Source organism: Zonotrichia albicollis, chromosome 33 (genome assembly GCF_047830755.1).
Source record: "Zonotrichia albicollis isolate bZonAlb1 chromosome 33, bZonAlb1.hap1, whole genome shotgun sequence".
Taxonomy (NCBI): domain Eukaryota; kingdom Metazoa; phylum Chordata; class Aves; order Passeriformes; family Passerellidae; genus Zonotrichia; species Zonotrichia albicollis.
This window is the reverse complement of record NC_133851.1, coordinates 6188551-6206767: the sequence shown is the minus strand read 5'-3', so window position 1 is coordinate 6206767 and position 18217 is coordinate 6188551.

Genomic DNA, 18217 nt, shown 5'->3' with positions numbered 1-18217 from the left:
AGGAAGAAAATCTCAGCGGCCCGCCTTCTGGCTGGCAGATTGCAGGAGCCACTCGGTACTATCAAACCAGCCCGACTTGGCACTGGTGCCACCTTTCATCTGGGAACCATCCTGCGTATCGTGGATTTTCAGGAGCCAGCCGGCCACTCCCAGCCACAGGTCCCCAAAAACAAACTACGGCCCTTTTCCCTGGAAGTAAAACAGACCTGCACATCATCTGGCTGGCAGATTGCAGGAGCCACTTGGCTCTATCAAAACAGCCCGACTCGGCACTGGTGCCACCTTTAATCTGGGAGCCATCCTGCGCGGCGTGGATTTTAAGGAACCAGCCGGCCATTCAAGGCCACAGGCACCGGAAAAAAAATCACGGCCTTTTTCCCGGGCAAACAAAACTCAGCGACCCCGCTTCTGGCTGACAGATTGCAGGAGCCACATGGCTCTATCACACCAGCCCAACTCGGCAGTGGTGCCACCTTTCATCTGGGAACCATCCTGCGTATCGTGGATTTTCAGGAGCCAGCCGGCCACTCCCAGCCACAGGCCCCCAAACACAAACTACGGCCCTTTTCCCTGGAAGTAAAACTGACCTGCCCATCTTCTGGCTGGCAGATTGGAGGAGCAACTTGGTACAATCAAACCAGCCCGACTTGGCACTGGTGCCATTTTTCATTTGGGAGGCATCTTGCGTATCGTGGATTTTCAGGAGCCAGCCGGCCACTCCCAGCCACAGGCCCCCAAACACAAACTACGGCCCTTTTCCCTGGAAGTAAACCTGACCTGTCCATCTTCGGGCTTGCAGATTGCAGGAGCCACTTGGCTCTATCAAACCAGCCCGACTCGGCACTGGTGCCCCTTTGGTCTGGGAATCATCCTGCGTATCGTGGATTTTCAGGAGCCAGCAGGCAATTCCGAGCCACAGGCTCCCGAAAACAAACCACGGCCCTTTTCCCTGGCAAACAAAAATCACGCACCCCGCTCCTGGCTGGCAGATTGCAGGAGACACTTGGCTCTATCAAACCAGCCGGCTTGGCACTGGTGCCACCATTCATCTGGGAACCATCCCGCTTATCGTGGATTTTCAGGTGCCAGCCGGCCACTCCCAGCCACAGGCCCCCAAACAAAATCTAGAGCCCTTTTCCCTGGAAGGAAAACTGACCTGCCCATCTTCTGGCTGGCAGATTGCAGGAGCCACTTGGCTCTATCAAACCAGCCCGACTCGGCACTGGTGCCACCTTTCATCTGGGAACCATCCTGCGCTGTGTGGATTTTAAGGAACCAGCCGGCCATTCAAGGCCACAGGCCCCGGATAAAAAACCACGGCCTTTTCCCCTGGCAAACAAAACTCAGCGACCCCGCTTCTGGCTGAGAGATTGCAGGAACCACATGGCTCTATCACACCAGCCCAACTCGGTACTGGAGCCACCTTTCATCTGGGAACCATCCTGCGTATCGTGGATTTTAAGGAGCCAGCCGGCCATTCCCAGCCACAGGGCCCCAAACACAAACTACGGCCCTTTTCCCTGGAAGTAAAACAGACATGCCCATCTTCTGGCTGTCAGATTGCAGGAGCCACGCGGTACTATCAAACCAGCCCGACTTGGCACTGGTGCCATTTTTTTCATTTGGGAACCATCCAGCACGGCATGGGTTTTCAGGAGCCAGCCGGCCACTCCCAGCCACAGGCCCCCAAACACAATCTACGGCCCTTTTCCCTGGAAGTAAAACTGACCTGCCCATCTTCTGGCTGGCAGATTGCAGGAGCCACTTGGCTCTATCAAACCAGCCCGATTTGGCACTGGGGCCCCTTGGGTCTGGAAACCATCCTGCGCGGCGTGGATTTTCAGGAGCCAGCCGGCCACTCCCAGCCACAGGCCCCCAAACACAAACTACGGCCCTTTTCCCTGGAAGTAAAACTGACCTGCCCATCTTCTGGCTGGCAGATTGCAGGAGCCACATGGCTCTATCAAGCCAACCCAACTCGGACCTGGTGCCACCTTGGGTCTCGGAACCATCATGAGCGGCGTGGATTTTAAGGAGCCAGCCGGCCATTCCCAGACTCAGGCCCCCAACAAAAACTACGGCCCTTTTCCCTGGAAGTAAAACAGACCTGCCCATCTTCTGGCTGTCAGATTGCAGGAGGTACTTGGTACTATCAAACCAGTCTGACTTGGCACTGGTGCCATTTTTCATTTGGGAACCATCCTGCGTATCGTGGATTTTCAGGAGCCAGCCGGCCACTCCCAGCCACAGGTCCCCAAACACAAACTACGGCCCTTTTCCCTGGAAGTAAAACTGACCTGCCCATCTTCTGGCTGGCAGACTGCAGGAGCCACATGGCTCTATCAAACCAGCCCAACTCGGCACTGGTGCCACCTTGGCTCAGGGAACCATCATGCGCGGCGTGGATTTTAAGGAGCCAGCCGGCCACTCCCAGCCAAAGGTCCCCAAAAATAAACTACGGCCCTTTTCCCTGGAAGTAAAACTGACCTGCACATCATCTGGCTGGCAGATTGCAGGAGCCACTTGGCTCTATCAAAACAGCCCGACTCGGCACTGGTGCCATCTTTCATCGGGGAACCATACTACACGGCGTGGATTTTAAGGAACCAGCCGGCCATTCAAGGCCACAGGCCCCGGATAAAAAACCACGGCCTTTTTCCCTGGCAAACAAAAGTCAGCGACCCCGCTTCTGGCTGACAGATTGCAGGAACCACATGGCTCTATCACACCAGCCCAACTCGGCACTGGTGCCACCTTGGATCTGGGAACCATCATGCGCGGCGTGGATTTTAAGGAGCCAGCCGGCCATTCCCAGCCACGGGACCCCAAACACAAACTACGGCCCTTTTCCCTGGAAGTAAAACAGACATGCCCATCTTCTGGATGTCAGATTGCAGGAGCCACGCGGTACTATCAAACCAGCCCAACTTGGCACTGGTGCCATTTTTTTCATTTGGGAACCATCCAGCGCGGCATGGGTTTTCAGGAGCCAGCCGGCCACTCCCAGCCACAGGCCCCCAAACACAAACTACGGCCCTTTTCCCTGGAAGTAAAACTGACCTGCCCATCTTCTGGCTGGCAGATTGCAGGAGCCACTTGGCTCTATCAAACCAGCCCAACTCGGCACTGGTGCCACCTTGGGTCTGGGAACCATCCTGCGCGGCGTGGATTTTCAGGAGCCAGGCGGCCACTCCCATCCACAGGCCCCCAAACATATACCACGGCCCTTTTCCCTGGAAGTAAAACTGACCTGCCCATCTTCTGGCTGGCAGATTGCAGGAGCTACTTGGTACTATCAAACCAGCCCGATTTGGCACTGGGGCCCCTTGGGTCTGGAAACCATCCTGCGTATCGTGGATTTTCAGGAGCCAGCCGGCCATTCCCAGCCACAGGCCCCCAAACACAAACTACGGCCCTTTTCCCTGGAAGTAAAACTGACCTGTCCATCTTCTGGCTGGCAGATTGCAGGAGCCACGTGGCTCTATCAAACCAGCCCGACTCGGCACTGGTGCCACCTTGGGTCTGGGAATCATCCTGCGTATCGTGGATTTTCAGTATCCAGCCGGCCATTCCCAGCCACAGGCCCACGAACAAAAACTACGGCCCTTTTCCCTGGAAGTAAAACTGACCTGCCCATCTTCTGGCTGGCAGATTGCAGGAGCCACTTGGCTCTATCAAACCAGCCCGACTCGGCACTGGTGCCACCTTTCATCTGGGAACCATCCTGAGTATCGTGCATTTTCAGGAGCCAGCCGGCCACTCCCAGCCTCAGGCCCCCAAACACAAACTACCGGCCCTCTTCCCCAGAAGTAAAACTGACCTGCCCATCTTCTGGCTGGCAGATTGCAGGAGCCACTTGGCTCTATCAAAACAGCCCGGCTCGGCACTGGTGCCACCTTTCATTTGGGAACCATCCTGCGCGGCGTGGATTTTAAGGAACCAGCCGGCCATTCAAGGCCACAGGGCCCGGAAAAAAATCCACGGCCTTTTTCCCTGGCAAACAAAAGTCAGCGACCCCGCTTCTGGCTGACAGATTGCAGGAGCCACATGGCTCTATCACACCAGCCCAACTCGGCAGTGGTGCCACCTTTCATCTGGGAACCATCCTGCGTATCGTGGATTTTCAGGAGCGCGTCGGCCATTCCCAGCCACAGGCCCCCAAATACAAACTACGGCCCTTTTCCCTGGAAGTAAAACTGATCTGCCCATCTTCTGGCTGGCAGATTGCAGGAGCCACTTGGCTCTATCAAACCAGCCCAACTCGGCACTGGTGCCACCTTGGGTCTGGGAACCATCATGCGCGGCGTGGATTTTAAGGAGCCAGCCGGCCATTCCCAGCCACAGGCCCCCAAACAAAATCTACGGCCCTTTTCCCTGGAAGTAAAACAGACCTGCCCATCTTCTGGCTGGCAGATTGCAGGAGCTACTTGGTACTATCAAACCAGCCCGATTTGGCACTGGGGCCCCTTGGGTCTGGAAACCATCCTGCGTATCGTGGATTTTCAGGAGCCAGCTGGCCACTCCCAGCCACAGGCCCCCAAACACAAACTACGGCCCTTTTCCCTGGAAGTAAAACTGACCTGTCCATCTTCTGGCTGGCAGATTGCAGGAGCCACGTGGCTCTATCAAACCATCCCGACTCGGCACTGGTGCCCCTTTGGTCTGGGAATCATCCTGCGTATCGTGGATTTTCAGGAGCCAGCAGGCCACTCCCAGCCAGAGGCCCCCAAACACAAACTCTGGGCCTTTTCCCTGCAAAACAAAACTCACCCACCCCGCTTCTGGCTGGCAGATTGCAGGAGCCACATGGCGCTATCAAACCAGCCCGACTCAGCACTGGTGCCAACTTTCATCAGGGAACCATCCTGCGTATCGTGGATTTTCAGGAGCCAGCAGGCAATTCCGAGCCACAGGCTCCCGAAAACAAACCACGGCCCTTTTCCCTGGCAAACAAAACTCACGCACCCCGCTCCTGGCTGGCAGATTGCAGGAGACACTTGGCCCTATCAAACCAGCCGGCTTGGCACTGGTGCCACCATTCATCTGGGAACCATCCCGCTTATCGTGGATTTTCAGGTGCCAGCCGGCCACTCCCAGCAACAGGCCCCCAAACAAAATCTACGGCCCTTTTCCCTGGAAGGAAAACTGACCTGCCCATCTTCTGGCTGGCAGATTGCAGGAGCCACTTGGCTCTATCAAACCAGCCCGAGTCGGCACTGGTGCCACCTTTCATCTGGGAACTATCCTGCGTATCGTGGATTTTCAGGTGCCAGATGGCCACTCCCAGCCACAGGCCCCCAAACACATACCACGGCCCTTTTCCCTGGAAGGAAAACTGACCTGCCCATCTTCTGGCTGTCAGATTGCAGGAGCCACTTGCCTCTATCAAACCAGCCCGACTTGGCACTGGTGCCCCTTTGGGTCTGGGAACCATCCTACGTATCGTGGATTTTCAGGAGCCAGCCGGCCACTCCCAGCCACAGGCCCCCAAAAGAAACCACATCCCTTTTCCCTGGCAAACAAAACTGACCCGCCCCGCTCCTGGTTGGCAGATTGCAGGAGACACTTGGCTCTATCAAACCATCCCGACTCGGCACTGGTGCCCCTTTGGTCTGGGAATCATCCTGCGTATCGTGGATTTTCAGGAGCCAGCCGGCCACTCCCAGCCACAGGCCCCGAAAATAAAACCACGGCCCTTTTCCCTGGCAAACAAAACTCACCCACCCCGCTTCTGGCTGGCAGATTGCAGGAGCCACTTGGCTCTATCAAACCAGCCCGACTCTGCACTGGTGCCACCTTTCATCTGGGAACCATCCTGCGTATCGTGGATTTTCAGGAGCCAGCCGGCCACTCTCAGCCACAGGGCCCCAAACACATACCACGGCCATTTTCCCGGGAAGAAAATCTCAGCGGCCCGCCTTCTGGCTGACAAATTGCAGGAGCCACATGGCTCTATCACACCAGCCCAACTCGGCACTGGTGCCACCTTGGATCTGGGAACCATCATGCGCGGCGTGGATTTTAAGGAGCCAGCCTGCCATTCCCAGCCACAGGCCCCCAAACACAAACTACGGCCCTTTTCCCTGGAAGTAAAACAGACATGCCCATCTTCTGGCTGTCAGATTGCAGGAGCCACTTGGTACTATCAAACCAGCCCGACTTGGCACTGGTGCCATTTTTTTCATTTGGGAACCATCCAGCGCGGCATGGGTTTTCAGGAGCCAGCCGGCCACTCCCAGCCACAGGCCCCCAAACACAAACTACGGCCCTTTTCCCTGGAAGTAAAACTGACCTGTCCATCTTCTGGCTGGCAGATTGCAGGAGCCACTTGGCTCTATCAAACCAGCCCGACTCGGCACTGGTGCCACCTTTCATCTGGGAACCATCCTGAGTATCGTGCATTTTCAGGAGCCAGCCGGCCACTCCCAGCCTCAGGCCCCCAAACACAAACTACCGGCCCTCTTCCCCAGAAGTAAAACTGACCTGCCCATCTTCTGGCTGGCAGATTGCAGGAGCCACTTGGCTCTATCAAAACAGCCCGGCTCGGCACTGGTGCCACCTTTCATCTGGGAACCTTCCTGCGCGGCGTGGATTTTAAAGAACCAGCCGGCCATTCAAGGCCACAGGGCCCGGAAAAAAATCCACGGCCTTTTTCCCTGGCAAACAAAAGTCAGCGACCCCGCTTCTGGCTGACAGATTGCAGGAGCCACATGGCTCTATCACACCAGCCCTACTCGGCAGTGGTGCCACCTTTCATCTGGGAACCATCCTGCGTATCGTGGATTTTCAGGAGCGCGTCGGCCACTCCCAGCCACAGGCCCCCAAATACAAACTACGGCCCCTTTCCCTGCAAGTAAAACTGATCTGCCCATCTTCTGGCTGTCAGATTGCAGGAGCCACTTGGCTCTATCAAACCAGCCCGACTCGGCACTGGTGCCACCTTTCATCTGGGAACCATCATGCGTATCGTGGATTTTCAGGAGCCAGCCGGACACTCCCAGCCACAGGCCCCCGAACAAAAGCTACGACCCATTTCCCTGGAAGTCAAACTGACCTCCCCATCATCAGGCTGGCAGATTGCAGGAGACACTTGGCTCTATCAAACCAGCCCGACTCGGCCCAGGTGCCACCTTTCATCTGGGAACCATCCTGCGTGTCGTGGATTTTCAGGAGCCAGCCAGCCACTCTCAGCCACAGGGCCCCAAACACATACCACGGCCATTTTCCCAGGAAGAAAATCTCAGCGGCCCGCCTTCTGGCTGGCAGATTGCAGGAGCCACTCGGTACTATCAAACCAGCCCGACTTGGCACTGGTGCCACCTTTCATCTGGGAACCATCCTGCGTATCGTGGATTTTCAGGAGCCAGCCGGCCACTCCCAGCCACAGGTCCCCAAAAACAAACTACGGCCCTTTTCCCTGGAAGTAAAACAGACCTGCACATCATCTGGCTGGCAGATTGCAGGAGCCACTTGGCTCTATCAAAACAGCCCGACTCGGCACTGGTGCCACCTTTAATCTGGGAGCCATCCTGCGCGGCGTGGATTTTAAGGAACCAGCCGGCCATTCAAGGCCACAGGCGCCGGAAAAAAAATCACGGCCTTTTTCCCGGGCAAACAAAACTCAGCGACCCCGCTTCTGGCTGACAGATTGCAGGAGCCACATGGCTCTATCACACCAGCCCAACTCGGCAGTGGTGCCACCTTTCATCTGGGAACCATCCTGCGTATCGTGGATTTTCAGGAGCCAGCCGGCCACTCCCAGCCACAGGCCCCCAAACACAAACTACGGCCCTTTTCCCTGGAAGTAAAACTGACCTGCCCATCTTCTGGCTGGCAGATTGGAGGAGCAACTTGGTACAATCAAACCAGCCCGACTTGGCACTGGTGCCATTTTTCATTTGGGAGGCATCTTGCGTATCGTGGATTTTCAGGAGCCAGCCGGCCACTCCCAGCCACAGGCCCCCAAACACAAACTACGGCCCTTTTCCCTGGAAGTAAACCTGACCTGTCCATCTTCGGGCTTGCAGATTGCAGGAGCCACTTGGCTCTATCAAACCAGCCCGACTCGGCACTGGTGCCCCTTTGGTCTGGGAATCATCCTGCGTATCGTGGATTTTCAGGAGCCAGCAGGCAATTCCGAGCCACAGGCTCCCGAAAACAAACCACGGCCCTTTTCCCTGGCAAACAAAAATCACGCACCCCGCTCCTGGCTGGCAGATTGCAGGAGACACTTGGCTCTATAAAACCAGCCGGCTTGGCACTGGTGCCACCATTCATCTGGGAACCATCCCGCTTATCGTGGATTTTCAGGTGCCAGCCGGCCACTCCCAGCCACAGGCCCCCAAACAAAAACTAGAGCCCTTTTCCCTGGAAGGAAAACTGACCTGCCCATCTTCTGGCTGGCAGATTGCAGGAGCCACTTGGCTCTATCAAACCAGCCCGACTCGGCACTGGTGCCACCTTTCATCTGGGAACCATCCTGCGCTGCGTGGATTTTAAGGAACCAGCCGGCCATTCAAGGCCACAGGCCCCGGATAAAAAACCACGGCCTTTTCCCCTGGCAAACAAAACTCAGCGACCCCGCTTCTGGCTGAGAGATTGCAGGAACCACATGGCTCTATCACACCAGCCCAACTCGGTACTGGAGCCACCTTTCATCTGGGAACCATCCTGCGTATCGTGGATTTTAAGGAGCCAGCCGGCCATTCCCAGCCACAGGGCCCCAAACACAAACTACGGCCCTTTTCCCTGGAAGTAAAACAGACATGCCCATCTTCTGGCTGTCAGATTGCAGGAGCCACGCGGTACTATCAAACCAGCCCGACTTGGCACTGGTGCCATTTTTTTCATTTGGGAACCATCCAGCACGGCATGGGTTTTCAGGAGCCAGCCGGCCACTCCCAGCCACAGGCCCCCAAACACAAACTACGGCCCTTTTCCCTGGAAGTAAAACTGACCTGCCCATCTTCTGGCTGGCAGATTGCAGGAGCCACTTGGCTCTATCAAACCAGCCCGATTTGGCACTGGTGCCACCTTGGGTCTGGAAACCATCCTGCGCGGCGTGGATTTTCAGGAGCCAGCCGGCCACTCCCAGCCACAGGCCCCCAAACACAAACTACGGCCCTTTTCCCTGGAAGTAAAACTGACCTGCCCATCTTCTGGCTGGCAGATTGCAGGAGCCACATGGCTCTATCAAGCCAACCCAACTCGGACCTGGTGCCACCTTGGGTCTCGGAACCATCATGAGCGGCGTGGATTTTAAGGAGCCAGCCGGCCATTCCCAGACTCAGGCCCCCAACAAAAACTACGGCCCTTTTCCCTGGAAGTAAAACAGACCTGCCCATCTTCTGGCTGTCAGATTGCAGGAGGTACTTGGTACTATCAAACCAGTCTGACTTGGCACTGGTGCCATTTTTCATTTGGGAACCATCCTGCGTATCGTGGATTTTCAGGAGCCAGCCGGCCACTCCCAGCCACAGGTCCCCAAACACAAACTACGGCCCTTTTCCCTGGAAGTAAAACTGACCTGCCCATCTTCTGGCTGGCAGACTGCAGGAGCCACATGGCTCTATCAAACCAGCCCAACTCGGCACTGGTGCCACCTTGGCTCAGGGAACCATCATGCGCGGCGTGGATTTTAAGGAGCCAGCCGGCCACTCCCAGCCAAAGGTCCCCAAAAATAAACTACGGCCCTTTTCCCTGGAAGTAAAACTGACCTGCACATCATCTGGCTGGCAGATTGCAGGAGCCACTTGGCTCTATCAAAACAGCCCGACTCGGCACTGGTGCCATCTTTCATCGGGGAACCATACTACACGGCGTGGATTTTAAGGAACCAGCCGGCCATTCAAGGCCACAGGCCCCGGATAAAAAACCACGGCCTTTTTCCCTGGCAAACAAAAGTCAGCGACCCCGCTTCTGGCTGACAGATTGCAGGAACCACATGGCTCTATCACACCAGCCCAACTCGGCACTGGTGCCACCTTGGATCTGGGAACCATCATGCGCGGCGTGGATTTTAAGGAGCCAGCCGGCCATTCCCAGCCACGGGACCCCAAACACAAACTACGGCCCTTTTCCCTGGAAGTAAAACAGACATGCCCATCTTCTGGATGTCAGATTGCAGGAGCCACGCGGTACTATCAAACCAGCCCAACTTGGCACTGGTGCCATTTTTTTCATTTGGGAACCATCCAGCGCGGCATGGGTTTTCAGGAGCCAGCCGGCCACTCCCAGCCACAGGCCCCCAAACACAAACTACGGCCCTTTTCCCTGGAAGTAAAACTGACCTGCCCATCTTCTGGCTGGCAGATTGCAGGAGCCACTTGGCTCTATCAAACCAGCCCAACTCGGCACTGGTGCCACCTTGGGTCTGGGAACCATCCTGCGCGGCGTGGATTTTCAGGAGCCAGGCGGCCACTCCCATCCACAGGCCCCCAAACATATACCACGGCCCTTTTCCCTGGAAGTAAAACTGACCTGCCCATCTTCTGGCTGGCAGATTGCAGGAGCTACTTGGTACTATCAAACCAGCCCGATTTGGCACTGGGGCCCCTTGGGTCTGGAAACCATCCTGCGTATCGTGGATTTTCAGGAGCCAGCCGGCCATTCCCAGCCACAGGCCCCCAAACACAAACTACGGCCCTTTTCCCTGGAAGTAAAACTGACCTGTCCATCTTCTGGCTGGCAGATTGCAGGAGCCACGTGGCTCTATCAAACCAGCCCGACTCGGTACTGGTGCCACCTTGGGTCTGGGAATCATCCTGCGTATCGTGGATTTTCAGTATCCAGCCGGCCATTCCCAGCCACAGGCCCACGAACAAAAACTACGGCCCTTTTCCCTGGAAGTAAAACTGACCTGCCCATCTTCTGGCTGGCAGATTGCAGGAGCCACTTGGCTCTATCAAACCAGCCCGACTCGGCACTGGTGCCACCTTTCATCTGGGAACCATCCTGAGTATCGTGCATTTTCAGGAGCCAGCCGGCCACTCCCAGCCTCAGGCCCCTAAACACAAACTACCGGCCCTCTTCCCCAGAAGTAAAACTGACGTGCCCATCTTCTGGCTGGCAGATTGCAGGAGCCACTTGGCTCTATCAAAACAGCCCGGCTCGGCACTGGTGCCACCTTTCATTTGGGAACCATCCTGCGCGGCGTGGATTTTAAGGAACCAGCCGGCCATTCAAGGCCACAGGGCCCGGAAAAAAATCCACGGCCTTTTTCCCTGGCAAACAAAAGTCAGCGACCCCGCTTCTGGCTGACAGATTGCAGGAGCCACATGGCTCTATCACACCAGCCCAACTCGGCAGTGGTGCCACCATTCATCTGGGAACCATCCTGCGTATCGTGGATTTTCAGGAGCGCGTCGGCCATTCCCAGCCACAGGCCCCCAAACACAAACTACGGCCCTTTTCCCTGGAAGTAAAACTGATCTGCCCATCTTCTGGCTGGCAGATTGCAGGAGCCACTTGGCTCTATCAAACCAGCCCAACTCGGCACTGGTGCCACCTTGGGTCTGGGAACCATCATGCGGGGCGTGGATTTTAAGGAGCCAGCCGGCCATTCCCAGCCACAGGCCCCCAAACAAAATCTACGGCCCTTTTCCCTGGAAGTAAAACAGACCTGCCCATCTTCTGGCTGGCAGATTGCAGGAGCTACTTGGTACTATCAAACCAGCCCGATTTGGCACTGGGGCCCCTTGGGTCTGGAAACCATCCTGCGTATCGTGGATTTTCAGGAGCCAGCTGGCCACTCCCAGCCACAGGCCCCCAAACACAAACTACGGCCCTTTTCCCTGGAAGTAAAACTGACCTGTCCATCTTCTGGCTGGCAGATTGCAGGAGCCACGTGGCTCTATCAAACCATCCCGACTCGGCACTGGTGCCCCTTTGGTCTGGGAATCATCCTGCGTATCGTGGATTTTCAGGAGCCAGCAGGCCACTCCCAGCCAGAGGCCCCCAAACACAAACTGTGGGCCTTTTCCCTGCAAAACAAAACTCACCCACCCCGCTTCTGGCTGGCAGATTGCAGGAGCCACATGGCGCTATCAAACCAGCCCGACTCAGCACTGGTGCCAACTTTCATCAGGGAACCATCCTGCGTATCGTGGATTTTCAGGAGCCAGCAGGCAATTCCGAGCCACAGGCTCCCGAAAACAAACCACGGCCCTTTTCCCTGGCAAACAAAACTCACGCACCCCGCTCCTGGCTGGCAGATTGCAGGAGACACTTGGCCCTATCAAACCAGCCGGCTTGGCACTGGTGCCACCATTCATCTGGGAACCATCCCGCTTATCGTGGATTTTCAGGTGCCAGCCGGCCACTCCCAGCAACAGGCCCCCAAACAAAATCTACGGCCCTTTTCCCTGGAAGGAAAACTGACCTGCCCATCTTCTGGCTGGCAGATTGCAGGAGCCACTTGGCTCTATCAAACCAGCCCGAGTCGGCACTGGTGCCACCTTTCATCTGGGAACTATCCTGCGTATCGTGGATTTTCAGGTGCCAGATGGCCACTCCCAGCCACAGGCCCCCAAACACATACCACGGCCCTTTTCCCTGGAAGGAAAACTGACCTGCCCATCTTCTGGCTGTCAGATTGCAGGAGCCACTTGCCTCTATCAAACCAGCCCGACTTGGCACTGGTGCCCCTTTGGGTCTGGGAACCATCCTACGTATCGTGGATTTTCAGGAGCCAGCCGGCCACTCCCAGCCACAGGCCCCCAAAAGAAACCACATCCCTTTTCCCTGGCAAACAAAACTGACCCGCCCCGCTCCTGGTTGGCAGATTGCAGGAGACACTTGGCTCTATCAAACCATCCCGACTCGGCACTGGTGCCCCTTTGGTCTGGGAATCATCCTGCGTATCGTGGATTTTCAGGAGCCAGCCGGCCACTCCCAGCCACAGGCCCCGAAAATAAAACCACGGCCCTTTTCCCTGGCAAACAAAACTCACCCACCCCGCTTCTGGCTGGCAGATTGCAGGAGCCACTTGGCTCTATCAAACCAGCCCGACTCTGCACTGGTGCCACCTTTCATCTGGGAACCATCCTGCGTATCGTGGATTTTCAGGAGCCAGCCGGCCACTCTCAGCCACAGGGCCCCAAACACATACCACGGCCATTTTCCCGGGAAGAAAATCTCAGCGGCCCGCCTTCTGGCTGACAAATTGCAGGAGCCACATGGCTCTATCACACCAGCCCAACTAGGCAGTGGTGCCACCTTTCATCTGGGAACCATCCTGCGTATCGTGGATTTTCAGGAGCCCGTCGGCCACTCCCAGCCACAGGCCCCCAAACACAAACTACGGCCCTTTTCCCCTGAAGTAAAACTGACCTGCCCATCTTCTGGCTGACAGATTGGAGGAGCAACTTGGTACTAACAAACCAGCCCGACTTGGCACTGGTGCCACTTTTCATTTGAGAGGCATCTTGCGTATCGTGGATTTTCAGGAGCCAGCCGGCCACTCCCAGCCTCAGGCCCCCAAATAAAAACTACGGCCCCTTTCCCTGCAAGTAAAACTGATCTGCCCATCTTCTGGCTGTCAGATTGCAGGAGCCACTTGGCTCTATCAAAGCAGCCCGACTCGGCACTGGTGCCACCTTTAATCTGGGAACCATCCGGCGCGGCGTGGATTTTAAGGAACCAGCCGGCCATTCAAGGCCACAGGCCCCGGAAAAAAAATCACGGCCTTTTTCCCTGGCAAACAAAACTCAGCGACCCCGCTTCTGGCTGACAGATTGCAGAAGCCACATGGCTCTATCACACCAGCCCAACTCGGTACTGGAGCCACCTTTCATCTGGGAACCATCCTGCATATCGTGGATTTTAAGGAGCCAGCCGGCCATTCCCAGCCACAGGGCCCCAAACACAAACTACGGCCCTTTTCCCTGGAAGTAAAACAGACATGCCCATCTTCTGGCTGTCAGATTGCAGGAGCCACGCGGTACTATCAAACCAGCCCGACTTGGCACTCGTGCCATTTTTTTCATTTGGGAACCATCCAGCGCGGCATGGGTTTTCAGGAGCCAGCCGGCCACTCCCAGCCACAGGCCCCCAAACACAAACTACGGCCCTTTTCCCTGGAAGTAAAACTGACCTGCCCATCTTCTGGCTGGCAGATTGCAGGAGCCACTTGGCTCTATCAAACCAGCCCGATTTGGCACTGGGGCGCCTTGGGTCTGGAAACCATCCTGCGTATCGTGGATTTTCAGGAGCCAGCCGGCCACTCCCAGCCACAGGCCCCCAAACACAAACTACGGCCTTTTTCCCTGGAAGTAAAACTGACCTGCCCATCTTCTGGCTGGCAGATTGCAGGAGCCACATGGCTCTATCAAACCAACCCAACTCGGACCTGGTGCCACCTTGGGTCTCGGAACCATCATGAGCGGCGTGGATTTTAAGGAGCCAGCCGGCCATTCCCAGCCTCAGGCCCCCAACAAAAACTACGGCCCTTTTCCCTGGAAGTAAAACAGACCTGCCCATCTTCTGGCTGGCAGATTGCAGGAGGTACTTGGTACTATCAAACCAGTCCGACTTGGCACTGGTGCCATTTTTCATTTGGGAACCATCCTGCGTATCGTGGATTTTCAGGAGCCAGCCGGCCACTCCCAGCCACAGGTCCCCAAACACAAACTACGGCCCTTTTCCCTGGAAGTAAAACAGACATGCCCATCTTCTGGCTGGGAGACTGCAGGAGCCACATGGCTCTATCAAACCAGCCGGACTCGGCACTGGTGCCCCCTTGGGTCTGGGAACCATCCTGCGCGGCGCGGATTTTCAGGAGCCAGCCGTCCACTCCCAGCCACAGGCCCCGAAAACAAACCACGGCCCTTTTCCCTGGCAAACAAAAGTCAGCGACCCCGCTTCTGGCTGACAGATTGCAGGAGCCACTTGGCTCTATCAAACCAGCCCAACTCGGCACTGGTGCCACCTTGGATCTGGGAACCATCATGCGCGGCGTGGATTTTAAGGAGCCAGCCGGCCATTCCCAGCCACAGGGCCCCAAACACAAACTACGGCCCTTTTCCCTGGAAGTAAAACAGACATGCCCATCTTCTGGCTGTCAGATTGCAGGAGCCACGCGGTACTATCAAACCAGCCCGACTTGGCACTGGTGCCATTTTTTTCATTTGGGAACCATCCAGCGCGGCATGGGTTTTCAGGAGCCAGCCGGCCACTCCCAGCCACAGGCCCCCAAACACAAACTACGGCCCTTTTCCCTGGAAGTAAAACTGACCTGCCCATCTTCTGGCTGGCAGATTGCAGGAGCCACTTGGCTCTATCAAACCAGCCCGATTTGGCACTGGGGCGCCTTGGGTCTGGAAACCATCCTGCGTATCGTGGATTTTCAGGAGCCAGTCGGCCACTCCCAGCCACAGGCCCCCAAACACAAACTACGGCCTTTTTCCCTGGAAGTAAAACTGACCTGCCCATCTTCTGGCTGGCAGATTGCAGGAGCCACATGGCTCTATCAAACCAACCCAACTCGGACCTGGTGCCACCTTGGGTCTCGGAACCATCATGAGCGGCGTGGATTTTAAGGAGCCAGCCGGCCATTCCCAGCCTCAGGCCCCCAACAAAAACTACGGCCCTTTTCCCTGGAAGTAAAACAGACCTGCCCATCTTCTGGCTGTCAGATTGCAGGAGGTACTTGGTACTATCAAACCAGTCCGACTTGGCACTGGTGCCATTTTTCATTTGGGAACCATCCTGCGTATCGTGGATTTTCAGGAGCCAGCCGGCCACTCCCAGCCACAGGTCCCCAAACACAAACTACGGCCCTTTTCCCTGGAAGTAAAACAGACATGCCCATCTTCTGGCTGGGAGACTGCAGGAGCCACATGGCTCTATCAAACCAGCCGGACTCGGCACTGGTGCCCCCTTGGGTCTGGGAACCATCCTGCGCGGCGCGGATTTTCAGGAGCCAGCCGTCCACTCCCAGCCACAGGCCCCGAAAACAAACCACGGCCCTTTTCCCTGGCAAACAAAACTCACCCACCCGGTTCTGGCTGGCAAATTGCAGGAGCCACTTGGCTCTATCAAACCAGCCCAACTCGGCACTGGTGCCACCTTGGGTCTGGGAACAATAATGTGGGGCGTGGATTTTAAGGAGCCAGCCGGCCATTCCCCGCCACAGGCCCCCAAACACAAACTACGGCCCTTTTCCCTGGAAGTAAAACAGACCTGCCCATCTTCTGGCTGGCAGATTGCAGGAGCCACGCGGTACTATCACACCAGCCCGACTTGGCACTGGTGCCCCTTTGAGTCAGGGAACCATCCTACGTATCGTGTATTTTCAGGAGCCAGCCGGCCACTCCCAGCCACAGGCCCCCAAACACAAACTACGGCCTTTTTCCCTGGCAAACATAACTCACACAGCCCGCTTCTGGCTGGCAGATTGCAGGAGCCACATGGCTCTATCAAACCAGCCCAACTCGGCACTGGTGCCACCTTGGGTCTGGGAACCATCATGCGCGGCGTGGATTTTAAGGAGCCAGCCGGCCATTCTCAGCCACAGGCCCCCAAACACAAACTACGGCCCTTTTCCCTGGAAGTAAAACAGACCTGCCCATCTTCTGGCTGGCAGATTGCAGGAGCCACTTGGCTCTATCAATCCAGCCCGACTCGGCAGTGGTGCCACCTTTCATCTGGGAACCATCCTGCGTATCGTGGATTTTCAGGAGCCAGGCGGCGACTCCCAGCCACAGGCCCCCAAACACAAACTACGGCCCTTTTCCCTCGAAGTAAAACTGACCTGCCCATCTTCTGGCTGGCAGATTGCAGGAGCCACTTGGCTCTATCAAACCAGCCCGACTCGGCACTGGTGCCACCTTTCATCTGGGAACCATCCTGAGTATCGTGCATTTTCAGGAGCCAGCCGGCCACTCCCAGCCTCAGGCCCCCAAACACAAACTACCGGCCCTCTTCCCTGGAAGTAAAACTGACCTGCACATCATCTGGCTGGCAGATTGCAGGAGCCACTTGGCTCTATCAAAACAGCCCGACTCGGCACTGGTGCCACCTTTCATCGGGGAACCATACTACGCGGTGTGGATTTTAAGGAACCAGCCGGCCATTCAAGGCCACAGGCCCCGGATAAAAAACCACGGCCTTTTTCCCTGGCAAACAAAAGTCAGCGACCCCGCTTCTGGCTGACAGATTGCAGGAGCCACTTGGCTCTATCAAACCAGCCCAACTCGGCACTGGTGCCACCTTGGATCTGGGAACCATCATGCGCGGCGTGGATTTTAAGGAGCCAGCCGGCCATTCCCAGCCACAGGGCCCCAAACACAAACTACGGCCCTTTTCCCTGGAAGTAAAACAGACATGCCCATCTTCTGGCTGTCAGATTGCAGGAGCCACGCGGTACTATCAAACCAGCCCGACTTGGCACTGGTGCCATTTTTTTCATTTGGGAACCATCCAGCGCGGCATGGGTTTTCAGGAGCCAGCCGGCCACTCCCAGCCACAGGCCCCCAAACACAAACTACGGCCCTTTTCCCTGGAAGTAAAACTGACCTGCCCATCTTCTGGCTGGCAGATTGCAGGCGCCACATGGCTCTATCAAACCAACCCAACTCGGACCTGGTGCCACCTTGGGTCTCGGAACCATCATGAGCGGCGTGGATTTTAAGGAGCCAGCCGGCCATTCCCAGACTCAGGCCCCCAACAAAAACTACGGCCCTTTTCCCTGGAAGTAAAACAGACCTGCCCATCTTCTGGCTGTCAGATTGCAGGAGGTACTTGGTACTATCAAACCAGTCTGACTTGGCACTGGTGCCATTTTTCATTTGGGAACCATCCTGCGTATCGTGGATTTTCAGGAGCCAGCCGGCCACTCCCAGCCACAGGTCCCCAAACACAAACTACGGCCCTTTTCCCTGGAAGTAAAACTGACCTGCCCATCTTCTGGCTGGCAGACTGCAGGAGCCACATGGCTCTATCAAACCAGCCCAACTCGGCACTGGTGCCACCTTGGCTCTGGGAACCATCATGCGCGGCGTGGATTTTAAGGAGCCAGCCGGCCACAGCCAGCCAAAAGTCCCCAAAAATAAACTACGGCCCTTTTCCCTGGAAGTAAAACTGACCTGCACATCATCTGGCTGGCAGATTGCAGGAGCCACTTGGCTCTATCAAAACAGCCCGACTCGGCACTGGTGCCATCTTTCATCGGGGAACCATACTACACGGCGTGGATTTTAAGGAACCAGCCGGCCATTCA